Source organism: Papio anubis, chromosome 8, assembly GCF_008728515.1.
Source record: "Papio anubis isolate 15944 chromosome 8, Panubis1.0, whole genome shotgun sequence".
Taxonomy (NCBI): domain Eukaryota; kingdom Metazoa; phylum Chordata; class Mammalia; order Primates; family Cercopithecidae; genus Papio; species Papio anubis.
Window position 1 is genome coordinate 11724164 of NC_044983.1, and position 19212 is coordinate 11743375.

At 35.7% G+C, this 19212-nt stretch overlaps 1 long non-coding RNA gene across 1 annotated transcript; it reads right to left on the reverse strand.

Annotated features, from left to right (window-relative positions):
- Positions 1–822: 822 nt before the first annotated feature.
- Positions 823–19041, reverse strand: LOC116276329. Its single transcript, XR_004185744.1, has 3 exons — positions 18891–19041; positions 1548–2053; positions 823–1190 (listed from the first exon to the last, which is right to left on the reverse strand). It is a non-coding gene; the product is annotated as an uncharacterized LOC116276329 (long non-coding RNA).
- Between the last annotated feature and the right edge of the window lie 171 nt (positions 19042–19212).

The following is a 19212-nucleotide window of genomic DNA, read 5'->3' on the forward strand; positions in this document are numbered from 1 at the left end:
ATGACAGGGTGGCACTGAGTTCCAATGAAAATTCTGATAATCACTGTTCTCTCTCTCCCCAAGTTGCACAGATTCTTTCTCCATGGCACACGGTTGCTGCCTTCATGGTGTTGGGGATGGGTGGCATCATCCATTCAAGACTATATTTCTTACCCTCTTCAATGCCTCTTTTAGTGATATGAATCATAAAACTAGGCACCTGATTTTTGGTTCTTATTAACATTTTTTGATGTGTGTGTGGATAGAAGTTCCATTTGGTTTTCCTGCAGGTGGAGGCTTCCATCTGGCCATCTTGCTCTGTCTTCCCTCTAACTCCAATTTTGCAACTTCGTATTATATCCCGCTATATCTTGATATTTCAGGTATTATTCCTATGTTTCCAGTTGGTCTGCACACTTCATGAAGGGAGAAAGATGCAAAATAAATATTTCTTTATTTGAAATTTTGCCATGAAGCATCCTTTCCAATTTCTGGGAGATATGTACACACTTGGACCTCATTAATTCCAAAGATTATTTTAGAAACCAGGGGATATAATTCTGTTTGGGGAGACTTAAAGAATGCTCTCTATTGAAATATTTTGCTCTCAACACTTCGTATCAGATGTTGCCATCAGGCCATGGTGGAATCATATGGTTAATTCTCTACTTGTTTCCATCATGATTTTACTTAGAAACATCTCATGTAATAACTGAGATAGCTATGTAATTGGAAATTCAGACACTTAAACTTTTTAAATAATAGAGAACTTCATAGTTTTTGAAATCGTGCTTGTAAAAATCGTTAGTGTTTTATAACATGAGGAAAAATCACAAACTAGAAACTGCAAGATTCAGTAAAAAAAAAAGCCCTCAAGCTATTCTCATCAAAAGGAGTCAAAAAATGGGGCGCTTTCTTAGTTCTATAAAACCATTTTGTTAAATACTAAATTTACCAAAATTTAATATTGCCATTTTACAGATTGTCTAATGAATTGAAAATGTTAACATTGCACATTTTTACAGTCCATAATGTTTTCGTACAACTTTAGATTTGCATTTATACTTTATCATTTCCTGAATCTTGAAACACATCTTCTTGATGATACTACAGAATTCTCAGCTGTGTGACTATTTAAATGAATATTATGCAGTCCAGTTTAAGTGCAGAGGTGATGCCTTTATTTAGGTCATTTATCCTAAAATTTGCACCTTTAAAGACAAAAAGCAGAAAAAAGTATTAACTATATTCATCCGACTATGCTATCGAACACTGTAATTTATTGCTCCTAACTGTATTTTTGTGCTTATTGACCAACCTCTCTCCATCCAGCCATCCTATCCTTGCCAGCCTTGCTAATCACTATTCTACTGTCTTCCTCCATTATATAACTTAAAAGTATGAAATAATTACAGCAATGCATGAGATTTAGTAACCTTTTGAACATGTGCATATGGATGTCCATTGTATAGCATTTTTGTTATTTGTAATATTTCATAATACAAATATATTTAACTTAAGAAAAAGGCCTTCCTAAGAGATATCAACACTGGCATTCTTATATCTACCTGTAGTATTTTACTGTCTGTAGCTGATGTAGGCTGTCATAGTTACAGCTAAATACAAACTTGAGTTCTCATTGGGACAATTTCTGTCACTGGAAAAGAAAAATATATAGGCAACACAAACACTTAGAAATAAAATTTATCATTGATAAGGGAATATGAGAGATAGTCACTGGAATAAAGCTGAATAATTTACAGTGATGTAAATTTATTCACTTTTCTTAACAAGGACAATAACTCAGTCACCCCACTCAGATTACCTCCAGACTGTATTTGTTTGAAGCACCATGTCTGCCTTGAGGCAATTTGGAAAAAAAAAAAAAAAGCATGCATCAAGTGTGTAAATATTTCATAGCTACTGTTCTTCATTTCAGTATCAAGCAACTTTTTCCAAACTATATTTTTTTCCAAGCTGTTTGAAAAGTCTGTTTTTTGAGACTGAAGAGTGTTGAAATAAACTTTAAAAACATTTTAGTGACATTCAAGAGTAACTGTTGAAGTACTTCCTTCTAGGAGAAGAAAACATAAAAGCATTTTTAGAATTCCATACACATTGAAGTCACTAGAGCATTTTAATATGCATTTCTATTAATATAAAATATAGCTGCCTATAACTGCTTCTTAATCAAATTTAGGAGTTCCTAATAAATATAGAAGACAGCACCAACATAAGAATCTTACGCATGAACATTTGGATTTTTATTTTGAAAAATCACTAAAATGCAGTCTTAATTTTTTAATGTTGTCTAGAAAGAAAGTACCATTTAAATACTTGAATTATAAGGTCAGTAGCTTCATTCTTGAGTCACAGTAAGCAGATTAAAATGTGTCAATTTTAAAAGATGATCAGAGGAAATATCTTCAAGTCTCTGGCCAATCCAGGCAAGCACAGATGGGCCAGCCCTGATCTGACTCCACCCTGTGGACATCATTCTGGCTTACTATGGCTGTGGCTGCTCTACCTGTACTGAATAACCTGATCTAAAGAGATCTGTCCAAGCCAGGTTCTGTTTTTAATACCCTGTGTTAAAAAAGTAAGGCAAATACAATGGTCTCTGGCATGGCCAGCTATAGGTAAAACTGCAAAATAGGCAAGCTCTCTTGACTTTCCTTTCTGAAATTTCTGTGCCCTTGAAGTATCCACAATCTCATTTGGTAGCCTCATTGCCCAGCTCTCCCTTTACTCCACTGCCCTTCCCAACTTTTCATTCTTAAAAAATCTCTTTGTCCCTCGCACGCCTTCCTAGAGAGCTGAGTATTAACAGGAAAAGAAAAAATAAAGGCAAGACTGGTTCTTGTGTTACTCCATTTTGATAATGAAGGCATTTAGAAATTCTATATTTCAGAAAATAAATGACTAGTTAAAGTGGAAGGCATTGGTCAGCTGACCAAAGGACAACATATTTTGAGGGCAGAAGAACTTTTTCCAGCAGCCATCCTGCTCAGGCCCTCTATGGATTATACAAAACCTCACACATTGCAGTTGTTTGCAAAATCCTTTTAAGAAGATCATGGGTTATGAAACCATGAAGAGGGGAACTGTTTTCTTTGCATATTCCCTTATCAGTGATAAATTTTGTCTCTAAATGTTTATGTATTTTATTTTTCTAGTGATAGAAATTGTCCCAATGATGACTCAAGTTTGAATCTAGTTATAACTATGACAGCCTGTATCGTTTTCAGATAGTGAAATACAATGGGTAGATACAAGAATGCCAGTGTTGTTATCTCTTGGGTTTCAAGAGATATCAAGAATCTCTTGATATCTCTTGATAACTTCATTTCTAAGTTAAATATATTTGTATCATGAAATATTAGCAGCAGCAAAAATGCTATTTATTTGCATCACATTTTCCTATAAATTCAGAACTTTATGTACTTAGCATGTTTTCAGATTGAGCTAACTTTTATTGAGGACCTTGATGTATTTTTGTATTACATCCTAAAGAAAAGATATTTTTGGTCTTTACATTATAATATACTGGTAACTAATGGAGTGTAATATAAAAGTGCTTTGTTTTCATAATGATACTCAATTTCTGCATGTCATTTAAGGTTTGCCAGGGAAGGTGGGTCTACTAGGCCCTTGAAAAAAAAAATTCCAACATCCTAATTAACATATTTAAATTTGGGAGTTGAAATTTTTTGGCCTAAATTTTCATTGATCATAATTTCAAGTAGTAAGTACAGTTAGTATCACCTCATAGAATATTTGAAATACAGAATGTAAAGTTACTCAAGAATACTTGGGCCCGTGTATCTTAGTATAAAAGATAAAGTCATAAACGGAAGTTTGCTTAATAAATACTTCTCTTTAAAATGATGAATTGTGATACTTTGAGTCTCTGCTAATATCCCTAGGTACTTAAAAAACATGTAGAGCTGTTTACAGGGTTTTATCTTGAGTGATGTGGGAAAACACATCTTTGAATATTCATGAATGTACACTGAACACCCAGAACTTTGGTAAGAGAAGAGATGAGGATCTATAGTAGGCATGGTAATGGCTCTGAAAGTGTTCACAGTGTAATCCTGAGAACATGTAAATATGTTATCTTATAGATAATTTAAGGAAAGGGCTTAAAATGAGAGATTATCCTGGATTATTCAGGTGATTCAGTGTAATCTCAAACTCCTTGAAAGTGAAAGAAAGATGCATAAAAGTCAGAGTCTTGAGAAGGAGATGTGATGGCTGAAGCAAGGTCACGTGATATAACGTGAGAAGGATGCTATCAGTTTGTGCTAGCTTTGAAGATGGAGGAAGGGAAACACATTAGAATCATAGAATAAATTCATATAAGTTCTTGCAACAAATATACAAACCCATCAGCATCTGCATTTATCCCTGCCTGTCTCCCCACTGTTAGAAGAGCTTACCCTTTTCATTTCCAAGCCTTTCATTTTCTGCTTGTGAATGTGGGTGGTTTCTAGCATCTATAAAAAGCCAAGAAATGGGTTCTGTCTTAGAAAGTATAGAAACAAACACAGCACTGTAGACACTTTGACTTTAGGCCAGTGAGACCTGGTCAGGCTACTGACCTACAAAACTCTAAGGTAACGAATTTGTGTTGTTTTAAGGAACTACGTTTGTGGAAATTTGTCATAGGAACAATACAAATCTGATAAAAAAATCTGAAAGAAATCCACAGTCATAATTTTGAAAGGAATTCAAAATTTTACCTTTTTGAAGGGATTTCCTTTTTGGAAAGCAAAAATAGGCTGGTGTGGTGGCTGATGCCTGTAATCCTAGTGCTTTGGGAGGCTGAGGCGGTAGGAACAGTTGAGTCCAGGAGTTTGAGTCCAGCCTGGGCAACATAGCGAGACCCAATTTTAATAATATAATAATGAGTGAATTAAAAATCAGGGGCAATGACTAATGACACAAGAGGAACTAGAGGGCTTTGAGAGGTGGACAGTAGTGATACAAGTAAAGACCCCACAGAAAGCAGAAGCGTCTCAAAATTGAGAACAGAAAGCATTGAAATAGCTGTAGCATAAAGTAGAGCTAGAAAAGAGTGAGGACCCTGAGAACATAATCAGGAGCTAGACTAAAAGATGCTTTATGAAATACAAAAGGGTTTTGAATTAGCAACATTTTAAATATGAGAGTTACATAATTTGATTTTAAAATACTAGCCTTGCTGTAGTGTGGATAATGAATTGACCTGGAATAGTACTGGAGGCAAAGACACAAGTTAGAAGGCTGCTGACATAATTTATATTTTACCTTAAGGTTGTAGGACAGCAATGGTAAGGATAAAAAGTTTGTGGATTTGAGAAATGTGGACTAGGCTGGCAAGTGAAGGAAGATAAGAGTCAAGTATAATACAAAGGTTTCTTGCTTGAGCAACTCAGTGTGTCACTTATTGAAACATGGCACAAAGAATTTTGTGAAAGAAAAAGTTCAGTTTTGGAAATGTAAAATTTGACATGTGCTGGAGATATTTAAATGGAGGGAAACATTGGAAACGTGAGTTTAGACCTGTAGGGAGTGAGTTTTAGGCTTGTGGTATAGATGTGAGAATTCTTAGTACATAGATGATGTTAGAATTTCAGAAAAGAAGTTAGCCTGTGTGTATCAACATCTAGAAGGCTGTGAAATGACATTTACAGGATGGGTGGAAGAAGATAAAGAGCAGCGTGCTGGTTAACAAAGCTGGTTCGTAGATGTGTAACATTTGCTAGTTTGCATGAGATAAACGTTCCTATCATGACTTATTTTTTGAGCTGCCACTGTTACATGATAGTGCAGTTGGGAAGAGATTCACACACTTGGCTTTCTTGAATCGGTGGAAGCTGTTTCCATTATAGAACTAGGGAATTTCAGAGAAAGTGATCACCAGTGAGGAATTAAAAACAGAAAGCCTAAGAAAACCCATTAGGGACTTTGATTATGAAAGGAGGAAAGAGATGGGGAGTGTGTGGTTGCTTTCGTTTTGTTTTGAGTTGGAGGAAGAACTGAGTATATTTAAATGCTAATGATAAATAGCCAGTAGAGAGGAGAAGGAGTAGTTGAAAAATAACCCTTTAAAGAGTGATTGATTCTGTGTAGGGGAAATTGGTGGAAATAAGATCACAAGCACAAAACGAAAGGCTTGGAAATGAAAGGGTAAGCTCTTCTAACAGTGGGGAGACAGGAAGGAATAAATGTGGATACCGATGGGTTTGTATATTTGTTCCAAGAACTTATAGAATTTATTCTATGATACTTTGCCTATTTTGCAGCATAATAAGTAAGGTAAAATTTGAGACTGAAGAGAGGGTGATGAAGATTGGAACTTTAAAAAAGATTCTAAATAGGAAATAAGAGTTGCTGGGAAGCATTCCTTTGATGAGGTCAGTGGCTGTAAACTTAGAGGCACAAGTCTATCTGGTAGTAAATTTTCTCCAGTTGCTCTTAGATTGCTGAAGTAGACAGAGAGAAAGCAGGCAGCTGGATTTCAGCAGCATTGGCCTCTGTGAAATGGAATGCGAAAGGCCCGGTGGGGCACAGAAGTGGAGGAAGTTGATCAGAGAGAGCTTAAAGAGATGGATGTGAAATCTGTAGTATAGGGAAAGAGGTAAAGATACACAAAGGCTGCTAAAGGTAGAGGAAGTAGGTAGATTAAGAGAGGTTGCTGGGTAAATAAAATACCACAAAATGGGAGTAACTGATTAAGAATCCTGGTAGCTCACGCCTGTAATCCTAGCACTTTGGGAGGCTGAGGCAGGCGGATCACTTGAGGTCAGGAGTTTAAAACCAGCCTGGCCAACGTGGTGAAAACCTGTCTCTACTAAAAAAAAAAAAAACAAAAAAAACAAAAAAACCGGGACGTGTTGATGGGTGCCTGTAATCTCAGCTACTTGGGAGGCGGAGGTTTGCAGTGAGCCAAGACCCCAGCACTGCACTCGAGCCTGGATGACAGAGCGAGACTCTGTCTCAAAAAATAAATAAATAAATAAATAAATAAATAAATAAATAAATAAATACATAAATGAAAATGGAGAAAAACATAAATTGTGGTCTCAAAGGCCCAGGTCTAGATTTCAGAGGTAGCGTTCGCTTGAAAGCTATATAACTAGTGGCTGTGACTATGTGAGTAAGTGACTGAGTGGAGTACAGTTGAAAATAATAGGCAGTGAAGTAACAGGACTATGAAGTCAGAAGTATATATTGGTCATTAATTTGTGTGTGGAAGTTACTGATGATGCTGCTGGAAATTAGCTAAAGAGAAAGACATTAGTTTTCAATGAATGGATGATAGTTCAAGGGAGGATAAAAGATGTTATATGAGTAATATGAGTCTAAAAGTAACAAGCATTGAACTTGGTGTGGGGGAGGAAGAACTCTTTGGAAGTAGCTGTTTTCCTGTTGTGTGTGGGGAATGAAAACTCCAAGGCAATTAATATTTCGAGGGTGGGACTCAGATTCTCGTTAAATCTACAAAGTGAAGGTGATATGTGCAGAAGTAGGAACCTAACTGCTGTTTCCTGAAATATCAATCTTAGAATTTTTAGAATTTTCTTAGAATTTTTCTCCTTGTCTGAAGAGTTATAATTTTAGGTTTGGAACAATCTCAGTGGATTTGTTTTTATAACTTAAAAATGCACTCTAGGCTGGCTGCGGTGGCTCACACCTGTAATCCCAGCACTTTGTGAGGCCAAGGTGGGCGGATCACGAGGTCAAGAGATCAAGACCACCCTGGCCAACATGGTGAAACCTCATCTCTAGTAAAAATACAAAAATTAGCTGGACGTGGTGGTTGTATGCCTTTAGTCCCAGCTGCTCGAGTGGCTGAGATAGGAGAATTGCTTGAACCTGGGAGGCAGAAGTTGCTCACTGCTTAGAGACTGGACCACTGCACTCCAGCCTGGGTGACAGCAAGACTCTGTCTCAAACAAAATAAATGAAATAAAAACAGCCACTCTATTTGGAAGAGGAAAACATATTCACTCTGCTGTTTTTGTGATGCAAGGCTTTGGGAGGAAGAGCAGAGTTCAAAGGTAATTGGCACCTGTGTGGAAAATGAAGGGGGAATGCTACAGAAGGAGGCATAGGAATTGCTAAAGAACATGTTTAGCTGTAACACAACTTTACTTTTAAACTGAGACTTCTGGGAATGAGCAGAGATACTCAAGGACTGCATGCTCTCTCTCTGATTATTTCTAAATGACTAAATGGCTTTCTGTGCCCTGTAGCATTTATTATCTCCACTTTTAGTTGGCTATTAAATGGATACATTGTTTTTATTGAAGCTATAATTTGCTTGTGTCTTCAAAAGTATATTTTGCCATTTCGTTATTGCTTGTTATCACTGCCCTCCAGAAAAACTGACACCTACATTAACACCAAATAAATTCATAATGAACAAATCTATTATAAAAGTAAGTTAAAAATACTGAGTACAAAAGGCATTGTCTTAAAGCATTCCTTTGAGAAGATTTTCAATGCACTTATCTATTTTAAGTTTACGGGTTGCTTAATTGAATACTTGATATTGGAGAAAATATGAACTATTGTCAAATTAATTTTGTAAACAAGCTCTTACCTTCCACCTGATGAAAATGATTTTTAGAACTTCTTGGATTTTGTGAATGCACATGGCACTTCAGGTCATTGCTACATAAAGTAGCTTATAAGGTGTGCATATCTTGTATATTTTGTGATAGTTCATAAAATTTCATTAGTAATGGGAATGACCCAGATTTATAGGGAAGCATGCCGTGTGCACAGGTATGTAGGATTATGTGTGTGGCGCCCGTTCATAATACCAGGTCTGTCGCAGAAACCTTTGATGACACCACAAAAGAGAAAAATGTGAAATGTGCTCAGGAAACATGAACATAAAGAGATACACATTTAAAGAACATCCCGTTTAAAAATAGAATTATGTTTTATCAATATTAAAAAGCACTAGAAAAAATTATTTACTCCTGAAAAATTATGCTGTCATGGTTTGGGGGTAGTATTTAATCATTATATTTTAGGCTTTAAAGCCAGTCCTAAGTTTGTAAGAATTTCTTAAGTTAAAGCACATACAATGCTCAGAAGGGTGTCTCATACATAGAAGCAGTCAATTCATGTTAAATATTGTTGTTATTGTGATTATTCGTACATGAAACAATTCATAGAACTTTTTGCCTGATGGTATCACTGAATGTTGAACAATGGGAAAGTTAATAATGTAAAAAATCTTCAGTATTTTCTTATAATTAGAGCAACAATATCATCCTTGCACATTGACCTTTGACCTTTGACCTTTTTTTTTCATTTTCACTTGCCTTCCTAATGCATATGTCTTTCTACCCAAATAATGTAGTAAACCCCTTAAAGAAAAAGCATTCTTTATTCCTATTTCTAAACTCAACACCTACTTTAAAATACTATGTGTAAGTGAAACTCAAAACACTTAACACTATTATCAATATTTGGTTGCCTAGGGATCCCACATAAAGAGAAATTTACAAGAGGTAAGCCTGAAGTATTTGCTATCATTTAAAAATACATATTAAGGAGATACTGTATTCACTTTGAGTTTTAGAGGTATAACATTGTAAGTTTTAGGATCTTGTCATTATTTCCTTCTGTTAGAGCAGTCATCTGTAGAGTATCTTTTATGCCTTTGAAATCTCTTTTAAATCACTCCCTTTGAATATCTTTTCAAAGAAATCAGGGTTCTTAGTTGCAAATAACTAAATGTATTCTGACTACATTAAATAGAAAATAAATTAAATATTAAATATTATTTTCATTAAATGGAAAATAAATGTGTTAAATGCATGTTAGATCCCTCACAGTAGTAGCATGAGCAGTGGTGTATTGATATTTTCTCTGGAATGACACAATTATTTTCAATAAGAAAAATGATATACTAATTCTGGCCAGAAAAAAATGCAGACAGTGAAAACTGTTTTTTTTTTACTTGGTTTTATTTCACTTTAAGTTCTGGGATACATGTGTAGAACGTGCAGGTTTGTTAGATAGGTATACGTGTGCCATGATGGTTTTGCTGCACCTATGAACCTGTCATCTAGGTTTTAAGCCATGCATGTATTAGGTGTTTGTCCTAATGCTCTCCCTCCCTTTGCTTCCCATCCACAACTGGCCCTGGTGTGTGATGTTCCCTCCCTGTGTCCATGTGTTCTCATTGTTCAGCTCCCACTTATGAGTGAGAACATGTGGTGTTTGGTTTTCTGTTCCTGTGTTAGTTTGCTGAGAATGATGGTTTCTGGGTTCATCCATGTCCCTGCAAAAGACATGAATTCATTCTTTTTTATGTCTGCATAGTATTCCATGGTATATATGTGCCACATTTTCTTTATCAAGTCTATCATTGATGGGCATTTGAGTTGGTTCCAAGTCTTTGCTATTGTAAATAGTGCTGCAATAAACATAGTTGTGCATGTGTCTTTATGGTGGATTGATTTGTAATCCTTTGGGTATATACCCAGTAATGGGATTGCTGGGTCAAATGGTATTTCTGGTTCTAGATCCTTGAGGAGTCGCCACACTGTCTTCCACTCAGAAGCTAAGCAGGGTTGGGCATGGTTAGTACTTGGATGGGAGAAAACTTTCTTTTCTTGTATTTTGAATATATGACCATGCCAGTAAAATTTTTTAAAAAATGAAAATTTAAAAATACATATTGCAATACAAAAAGGAAAAAGCTATAGATTGATACTTTTTAAAGACATGAATCATTTCTTCAAATGTTGAAGAAATTTATACCTGTATATTAATATGTCATAATAATGAATGATGACATTACAATTTCTGTTTTCAGGAATGAACTTTGGAAAACTTGTCAATGACTTCAAAATAGATTTTCCTTGAATATTCATATTTAAAAATGAATATATACATTGAATACATTTAAGTAGCATGTCAGACTTATTAATCTATCATCACTCGTAGTTGATTAAAAACACGTATTTTATTTTATCAGATTCAAGGGGTAGATGTGCAGGTTGGTTACATGGGTATATTGAGTAATGTTGGGGTTTACTTCTAGTGAATGCATCACCCAAATAGTGAATGTTGTATCCAATAGGTAGTTTTTAGCACTCACCCTCCCCTGCTTGACAGTCCTCAATATGTATTGTTTCTATCTTTATGTCCATCTATACTGATTGTTTAGCTTCCACTTATAAGTGGGAATGTGGTATTTGATTTTATGTTTTCGTGTTATTTCACTTAGGATAATGGCTTCCAGCTGCATCCATGTTGCTGCAAAGGACATGATTTCATTCTTTTTTTTATGGCTGCATAGTATTCTGTGGTGTATATAAGCCAAATTTTCTTTTTCCAACCCACCACTGATGGACATATAGGTTGATTCCTAGACTTTGCTAGTGTGAATAGTGCAACAGTAAACAAGCCATTGCAGGTTAGTTTATGATAAAATGATTATTCTTTTCCTTTGGATAGATACCCAGTAGTGGGATTGCTGGGTTGAATGGTAGTTCCATTTTTAGATCTTTGATAAATTTCCATACTGTTGCCCATAGGGGTTTTACTAATTATGTTCCCACTAGCAGTATGTAAGTGTTCCCTTTTCTCTGCATCCTTGCCACTATCTGTTCTGACTTAGTAGCCATTCTAATTAATGTGAGATGGTATCTCATGTTTTTAATTTGCATTTATTGGGTTTGTGATCTTGAACATTTTTTTTCATGTTTGTTGGTTGCTTGTAGGATTTCTTTTGAGGACTGTGAGTTCATATTCTTTGCCCATTTTTTAAGGATGATAATTGTTTTGTTCTTGGTATTTAAGTTTCTTTGCATAATTTCTATAGTTTCTATGCATTCAACAAAGGACTAGTAATAGTACTAATAGTTCCTTATTAGTCCTCTGTTGGATGCATAGTTTGAAAACATTTTCTCCCATTCTGTAGATTATCTATTTTCTCTGTTGATTAAGTCCCATTTGTTTCTTTGTTTCTGTTTCATTTGCTTTTGAGGTCTTAGTCATAAATTACTTGCCTAGGCCAATGTGCAGAATAGTTTTTCCTAGGTTTTCTTCTAGGATTTTTCCAGAGTTAGGTTTTATGTTTAAGTCTTTAATTCAACTTAAATTAGTTTTTGTATATGGTGAGAGGCAGGGCTCCAGTTTCATTCTTCAGCATATGGCTAGCCAGTTTTCCCAGCATCGTTTATTGAAGAGGATGTCCTGTCCCCATTGCTTATTTATGTTGACTTTGTTGAAGATTGGTTGGTTGTAGGTATGTGGCTTTATTTCCAGTTTCTCTAGTGTGTTCCATTTAACTCTCTGTCTTTGTACCATGCTGTTTTGATTATTACAGCTTTGCAGCGTAGTTTGAAGTCAAGTGATGTGATGCCTCTAGCTTTGTTCTTTTTGCATAGAATTAGTGTGACCATTTGGGCTCTTTTGATTCCATACGGATTTTGTAATAGTTTAAGTCTGTGAAAAATGGTAATTTGCTAGGAATTGGGTCAAGTTTGTACATTGCTTTGGGGAGTGTAGTCATTTTAATGATCTTTGTTCTTCTCATCCATGAGCATTGGATGCTTTCCCATTGTGTGTCATCCATTATTTCTTTCATCAGTCTTCTGTAGTTATCCTTGTAGAAGTCTTTCACCTCCTTGGCTAAATGTATTCCTAGGTCTTTTGTTGTTGTGTGATAATTGTAAATGAGATTGAGTTCTTGATTTGGTTCTCAGCTTCAATGTTGTTGGTGTATAGAAATGCAACTGAATTTTGTGTATTAATTTTGCATCCTAAGACTTTATTGTAGTAATTTACCAGGAATAGGAGTCTTTAGGGTTTCCTAGCTACAAGATCATGTGATCAGTGAAAAGATATAATTTGACATCCTCTTTTCATATTTGAATGCTTTTCTTTCTCTTGCCTGATTGCTTTAGTTAGGACTTGTAGTACTATGCCCCCCTAATAGGAATGGTGAGAGTGGACATCCTTGTGTAGTTCCAGGTCTTGGAAGAAACACTTTCAACTTCTGCTTATTCAGTATGATGTTGGCTATAGGTTGCCATATATGGTTCTTACCATTTTGAGGTAAGTTCATCAATGCCTTGTTTGTTAAGGGTTTTTATTATGAAGGGATACTGGATTTTTATAATGCCTTTTCTGCTTCAATTGAGATGATCATATGGTTTTTGTTTATAATTCTGTGTATCTAGTGAATTACATTTATTGACTTGCAAATTTTGAACCATCATTGCAATCCAGGAATAAAGTCCATTTGATTGTGATGAATTATTTTTTGATGTGCTGCTGGATTCTGTTTGCTACTATTTTCTGAGGATTTTTGTTTATATGTTCACGAGGGATACTGGCTTATTGTTTTGATTTTTGTTCTTCGCGGATTTTGGTTATCAGGATGATATTAGTTTTATAGAATGAGTTAGAAATCCCTCCTTGATTTTTCTGGAATAATTTCAGTGTGATTGATACCAACTCTTCTTTGTATGTCTGGTGGAATTAGGCTGTGATTTCATCTTGGCCTGGGTTTGGTTAATTGGTAGATTTTATTGCTGATTCCATTGGTGAGCTCAGAATTTAAATTCCTTCCTCATTCGAACTTAGAGGTTATGTGTTTCCAGGATTCTATCCATTTCTTCTAGGTTTTCTAGTTTGTGCGCACAGAGAAGTTCATAGTAGTCTCTGAGGGTCTTTTGTATTTTTGTGGTATCAGCTGTGACTTTGCCTTTGTGATTTCTGATTGTACTTATTTGAATCTTCCCTGGTTTTTCTTGGTTAATCTAGGTGGTGGTCTATCAATTTTGTCTGTTCTTTAAAATAACAAAATATACATTTTGTTGACCCTTTGCATGATATTTTTAATCTCAATTTCATTTAGTTCTGTTCTGATACTTGTTCTTGCTTTTCTTCTGCTAACTTTGGGTTTGGTTTGGTTCTTGTTCTGGTTTTGTTATGTGCAAAGTTAGGTTGTTAAATTTGAGATATTTCTATCTTTTTAGTGTAGAGAGTGCTCACTGTAAACTTTTCTTTTAAAACTGTTTTTGCTATACCCCAGAGATTTTGGTATACTGTGTCTCTATTTTCTTTGTTTCATTTAAAAAAAATTTTTGCTTTAATTTCACCATTTACCCAAAAGTCATTCAGGAGAAAGTTGTTCAGTTTCCATGTATTTGTGTCATTTTGAGAGTACTTCTTGGTATTGATTTCTAATTTTATTCCACTGTGTTCCAAGAAAATGTTTGATGTGATTTTTATTATTTTTGAATTTATTGAGACTTGCTTTATAAGAAAGCATGTGGTCAATTTTAGAGACTGTTCCAGGCATAGATGAGAAAAACATATATTCCATGGTTGTCGGGTAGACTGTTCTGTAGATGTCTCTTAGGGTCCATTTGGTCAAGAGTCAAATTTAAGTCTAGAGTTTCTTTGTTAGTTTTCTGCCTCGGTGACCTGTCTAGTGGTGTCAGCGGGGTGTTGAAGTCCTCCACTATTACTGTACAGCTGTCTGTCTCTTTTCTTAGTATTTGTTTTAAAAATCTGGGTGCTCTGATGTTGGGTGCACATATATTCACAATAGTTAAATCTTGTTGAATTAAACCCTTTATCATTATGCAATGCCCTTCTTAGTCATTTTTTTAACGGTTGTTGGTTTAATGTCTGTTTTATGTGATACAGAAATAGCAACCTTTTTTGTTCTCCATTTGCATGATAGATTTTTCTTTGTCCATTTATTTGAGTCTGTGGGTGTTATGTGTGAGATGGGTCTCTAGAAGGCAGCAGATGCTTGGGTTTTGTTTTTTCAAATCTAAGCTGGATCTTTTGAGTGGACCATTTAGGCCATTTATATTTAAGGTTAATATTGATATGTTAGGTTTTGTTTCTGTCATGGTGTTTTTAACTAGTTGCTTTGTAGTCTCAGTTGTGTAATTGCTTTAGAATATCTGTAAATTTTGTGCTTGTATGTGATTTTGTGGTAGCAAGTATCATTCTTTTGTTTCCATGTTTAGAATTCCTTTGAGCATTTCTTGTAGGGCCAGTCTGGTGGTGACAAATTCCCTTAGCCTTTGTTTGTCTTGGAAAGACATTATTTCTCTTTCGTTTATGAAGCTTAGTTTGATGATATAAAATTCTTGATGGACATTTTTTTTTTCCTTTAAGAAGGCTGAAAATAGGCACTACATCTCTTCTGGCTTGTAACGATTCTGATGATAAATCTGCTGATAATGTGATGAGGTTTCCTTTATAGGTAATTTAGCCCTTTTCTTTCTAGTTGCCTTTAGGATTTTTTCTTCTGCATTCACCTTGGATAGTGTGATGACTATGCGTTTGTGATGCTCATCTGGTATCTCACAAGAGTTTTCTGAATTTCTTATATCTGGATGTCTACATCTCTAGCAAGATTAGATAAATTTTCCTGAATTATTTCCTCAAATATGTTTTCCAAGTTACCTATTTTTCTTCTGTCTCAGGAATGCCAACAAGTTAAACTTTTGGTCACTTTACATAATCTCATATTTCTTAAAGTCTTTGTTCATTTTGAAAAAGTCTTTTTGTCTTCATTTCTGACTGACTGGGTTAATTCAAGAGACCAGTTTTCAAGCTCTGATATTCTTTCTTCTCCTTTCTTCTGCCTACTCTATGGTTACGCTTTCAACTGTATTTCGAAATTGCTTCAGTGAATTTTTAAATTCCAGAAGTTATATGTTTGTTTTTTTTTAAAGCTCTCATTTTTCATATCCTGAATCATTTTTAGGTTTCTTTATGCTGGATTTCAACTTTCTCTTGGATCTCTTGAGTTTTCTTGCAAGATGTAATTTGAATTCTTTATTTTTTCAGATTTTTCAATTTGGTTAGGATTCTTTGCTAGAGATCTAGAGTGATCTTTCAGCATTGCCAAGACATTTTGTTTTTGTATTTCTGTAGTTCTTGTGCTGATTCCATCTCATCTGAGTGATGTGTTGCTCCTTATTTTTGAATTTGCTATCATTTGAATGGGACTTGTTGATTTTTAATTATTTTTTTCCTTTGGACTGTGTTTTATGTTTTGTATGATTATTTGGCTTCATTTCTGGGTGCTTTCAGGGAGTCAAGGCTCTGTATTGGTTTCTTGGTTGTAGGTAGTTTCTGTACAGTGGCTTTCTCAGGTGCTGCTTGTTATAGAAATTGGATTTATAAACCAACACACTATCTCCTTAGGGCTGAGGGTGCAGAGGTCTTAGAAAGCTTATCTCATACACTAGCACTAAGCCCTTCTGGCAGCAGGTTTTTTATTTGATAGTGCAGTTCAGGCTTCAGTCCAGCAAGTGACAGTTAAGAGTAAGAGCTGGCTCATGCTCAGGTAGGCTGATGACAAGTAGAAGCACTTGCTTGGATCAGGGAGTGATGGGAGGATATTCCATTGGGATGTATTGAGGTCTCCGGGTAAGAGGAGGGGAAGGAGCTCCTCTCCTGTGCAGGCTAGAACATGATCCACTTCCTTATTAGGTCCTTGTTGCGGAGTTCACCACTTTCAGTTCATATAAACTTGGTCCTATGGTTTCCAGCCACAGTATTACTGTGGACCACAGATTTGGCCCTCTGGTGGCTTCCATCAAACGGGCTGAATGCAGTCTCCTCCAGTTCAGAGCAGACAATCTGTGTCTTGTCTGTCTTCCGATGCCAGGACACTGCTGCTCTGTGTAGGAAGGAGGAGCTGAGCTCTGTCCCTCATGCAAGCCCAAGCAGCGTGGGCTCACTTTGAGTGGGGGTAGAGCCACTGTGGAAAGCAGGAAAAAGACTTTTTCAAGTGCATATGCGCCAGCCCCCAGTGGTAAGAACTGCTGCATCTGTAGCAGTGGGACAGGGGAAGATGGGATGAGATGATACCTCTCTGTGATTGTACATGGCCATCAGTGCAGCCCCCTTCAGTGATTGGTGCCACGCCCACCTTTCCTTTGTCCCAAGGAAGGGTTTGGCACAGTGTGTTCCATCTCCCTTAAGGCAAAAAACCTTTTTATTTTAATTTCCAGAGTTTCTTTCACATGGGGTGACAGATATACAAATAATATGTACATTACACACACACACACACACACACACGTTTAAGTATGCAATTTTAGAGCTTTGGGACCTGACACGGTGTATGCTACTTAAGATCACTGACCTCTTGTAGTATGCAGCCTACAATTCAGTTGCTGAATTTTTGTAGAGAAAAATAAAGCTGGGGTTCATGGACCCAGGGGAGTTTCATGTTTAAATAAAACATGTTATTGATAAAACATTCTTCGTAAATTTTATGTTACATTTTTGGTGCTTGGAACAGATTAAACTGTGTCTATTACTGAATGCTAAAATTATTTTATGGTTTAATCTGACATGGAAGTCAGAAGAGGTAGGTTCAAATCCTTCTTTTTGTTGCTTCACATAATTGTTACATAATCAAGACCAAATCACTTGATCCCTGTGAACCTCTTATGCAAAACAGGGGTTTTCATGATCGATTGAGCTTTACTGAAAGTACTTAACCCAGTATTGGTATAGGATATAGGTAACATAAAGCAAAAGTTGATTTGCTGGCTTGTTTTACTTGTTTGTACACTTAAGAGCAAAGTACTAGAAATTTTGATACTGATATCATGATCACAGTAAGCAGAAACATTGAAAAGAGAATTCAGCATATTATACTAATGCTTAAACATACAAACACACCCAGAGAAGCTGGAAAGTTCTAGCCTGCACACCTGCATGCTAAGGGGTTGCCTGTGGGTTAATATATTGATATACTATGTGATAGGACTCTTAAACTGGCAACCTCTGGTATCTCAGCAGTGTGCTTGAAGTCTCTGGTGCCACTGGAGAACAGTATCCACCCCACAAAAAGAGCCATTCTTTTAGGAGACACATTTGTTACAAACACCTTTAGATTAGAACCAAACAAAAATTTATAAATGCAACAATCACATATCTTAAAGATTTGCTTGGATGTTTGGATGATATAAAAATAAAACAAGTGATTAAATAAAGGCAAAATATTTTTAATTATAACTGACCAGCATCTACCTAACTTCAAAAGTATTTGTATGTTATTCTTGCTTTTTGGAATTTTGGAATCTCAAAGAAGGGCAGTGTGCCTATAATGCTAATTTTTGAAGTTTAAAAAGCTTGGACCAACTGTCAAATGTGGTTCAGAATATTTTATCTCACAATTGTAGGGTAGCAATAATTTGCACATTCTAAACTTCTGTTTTTATTAAGTATGAAATAAAACTTATATGATGGCATAATGCTTTTTTAACTATCCAGTTTTAGACTGTTATGTGAAGGTGGGATGGCTATCTTTACATTTATTTCCATTTTTTAAAAAACCAGCCCATTTATACCTGTTCAAGTATAACACTTCTCACAAGAAGCTTCCCTTGGTGAGTGGCTAAATACATAGAAGTAGGAATGACTAATAATGCATGTCAAAAAAATATCAAACAAAAAATGTTCCTTCAGTCTTTAATTCTTTCTAGATAAAGATAAATATTTAGCATTAAACTAAGTGTACAATACAGTGTCAGCTTTTTAAAAGCTTTTTTGTTTGAATTTCTCTCCAAGTTTCCCTCTGGGAATGTTAAAGACCCTTGGCCAGTGTTTTATACCAGATTTCCTTTCTTTACGTTTCTTGTTTTTCTTTCCTGTTTTCTTTTTCTTTCCTTTTCTTTTCTTTTTGCACTTCTGACCTTATTCTTCCAATAATTATTGGAACTGTGCTGTCAACTGCATTTCCTGATAAATCTCAGAAAGTACACTGATTAACAGATTAAAGACATAAAAACCCAAGGCTCAGCAATGCGACTCCAAAATAAGCTGTAAGGCAGCTTTGAGGGACAAAAGGTGTAATGTGAGTTAATTTAGCAACTGGTCCTTTCAACTAGAGCCCCTACCTGTGGTTTCTTCAGTGGATTGAGTTTCTTCACAGCATATCAATATCAGGGTGGTTCTATGGTGGCTCAAGGGTCCAAGCCGGAGTGCTCCAGTGGGCAAAGCAAAAGCAGTGCCATTTTTAATGATCCAGCTTTTGAAGGCACACAGTGTCACTTCTGTTGCTTTACATCTGTTGATTACTACTGAGCCACCAAGGCCAGTTCAGATTCAAAGATCAGAAGGATATGGCAACACCACCTCTTAGTGCGATGAGATGACAAAAAAATAATGGATACATTTTAAAACTGCCACCAGCAAAATGTGTATCGGGAAATGGTCATA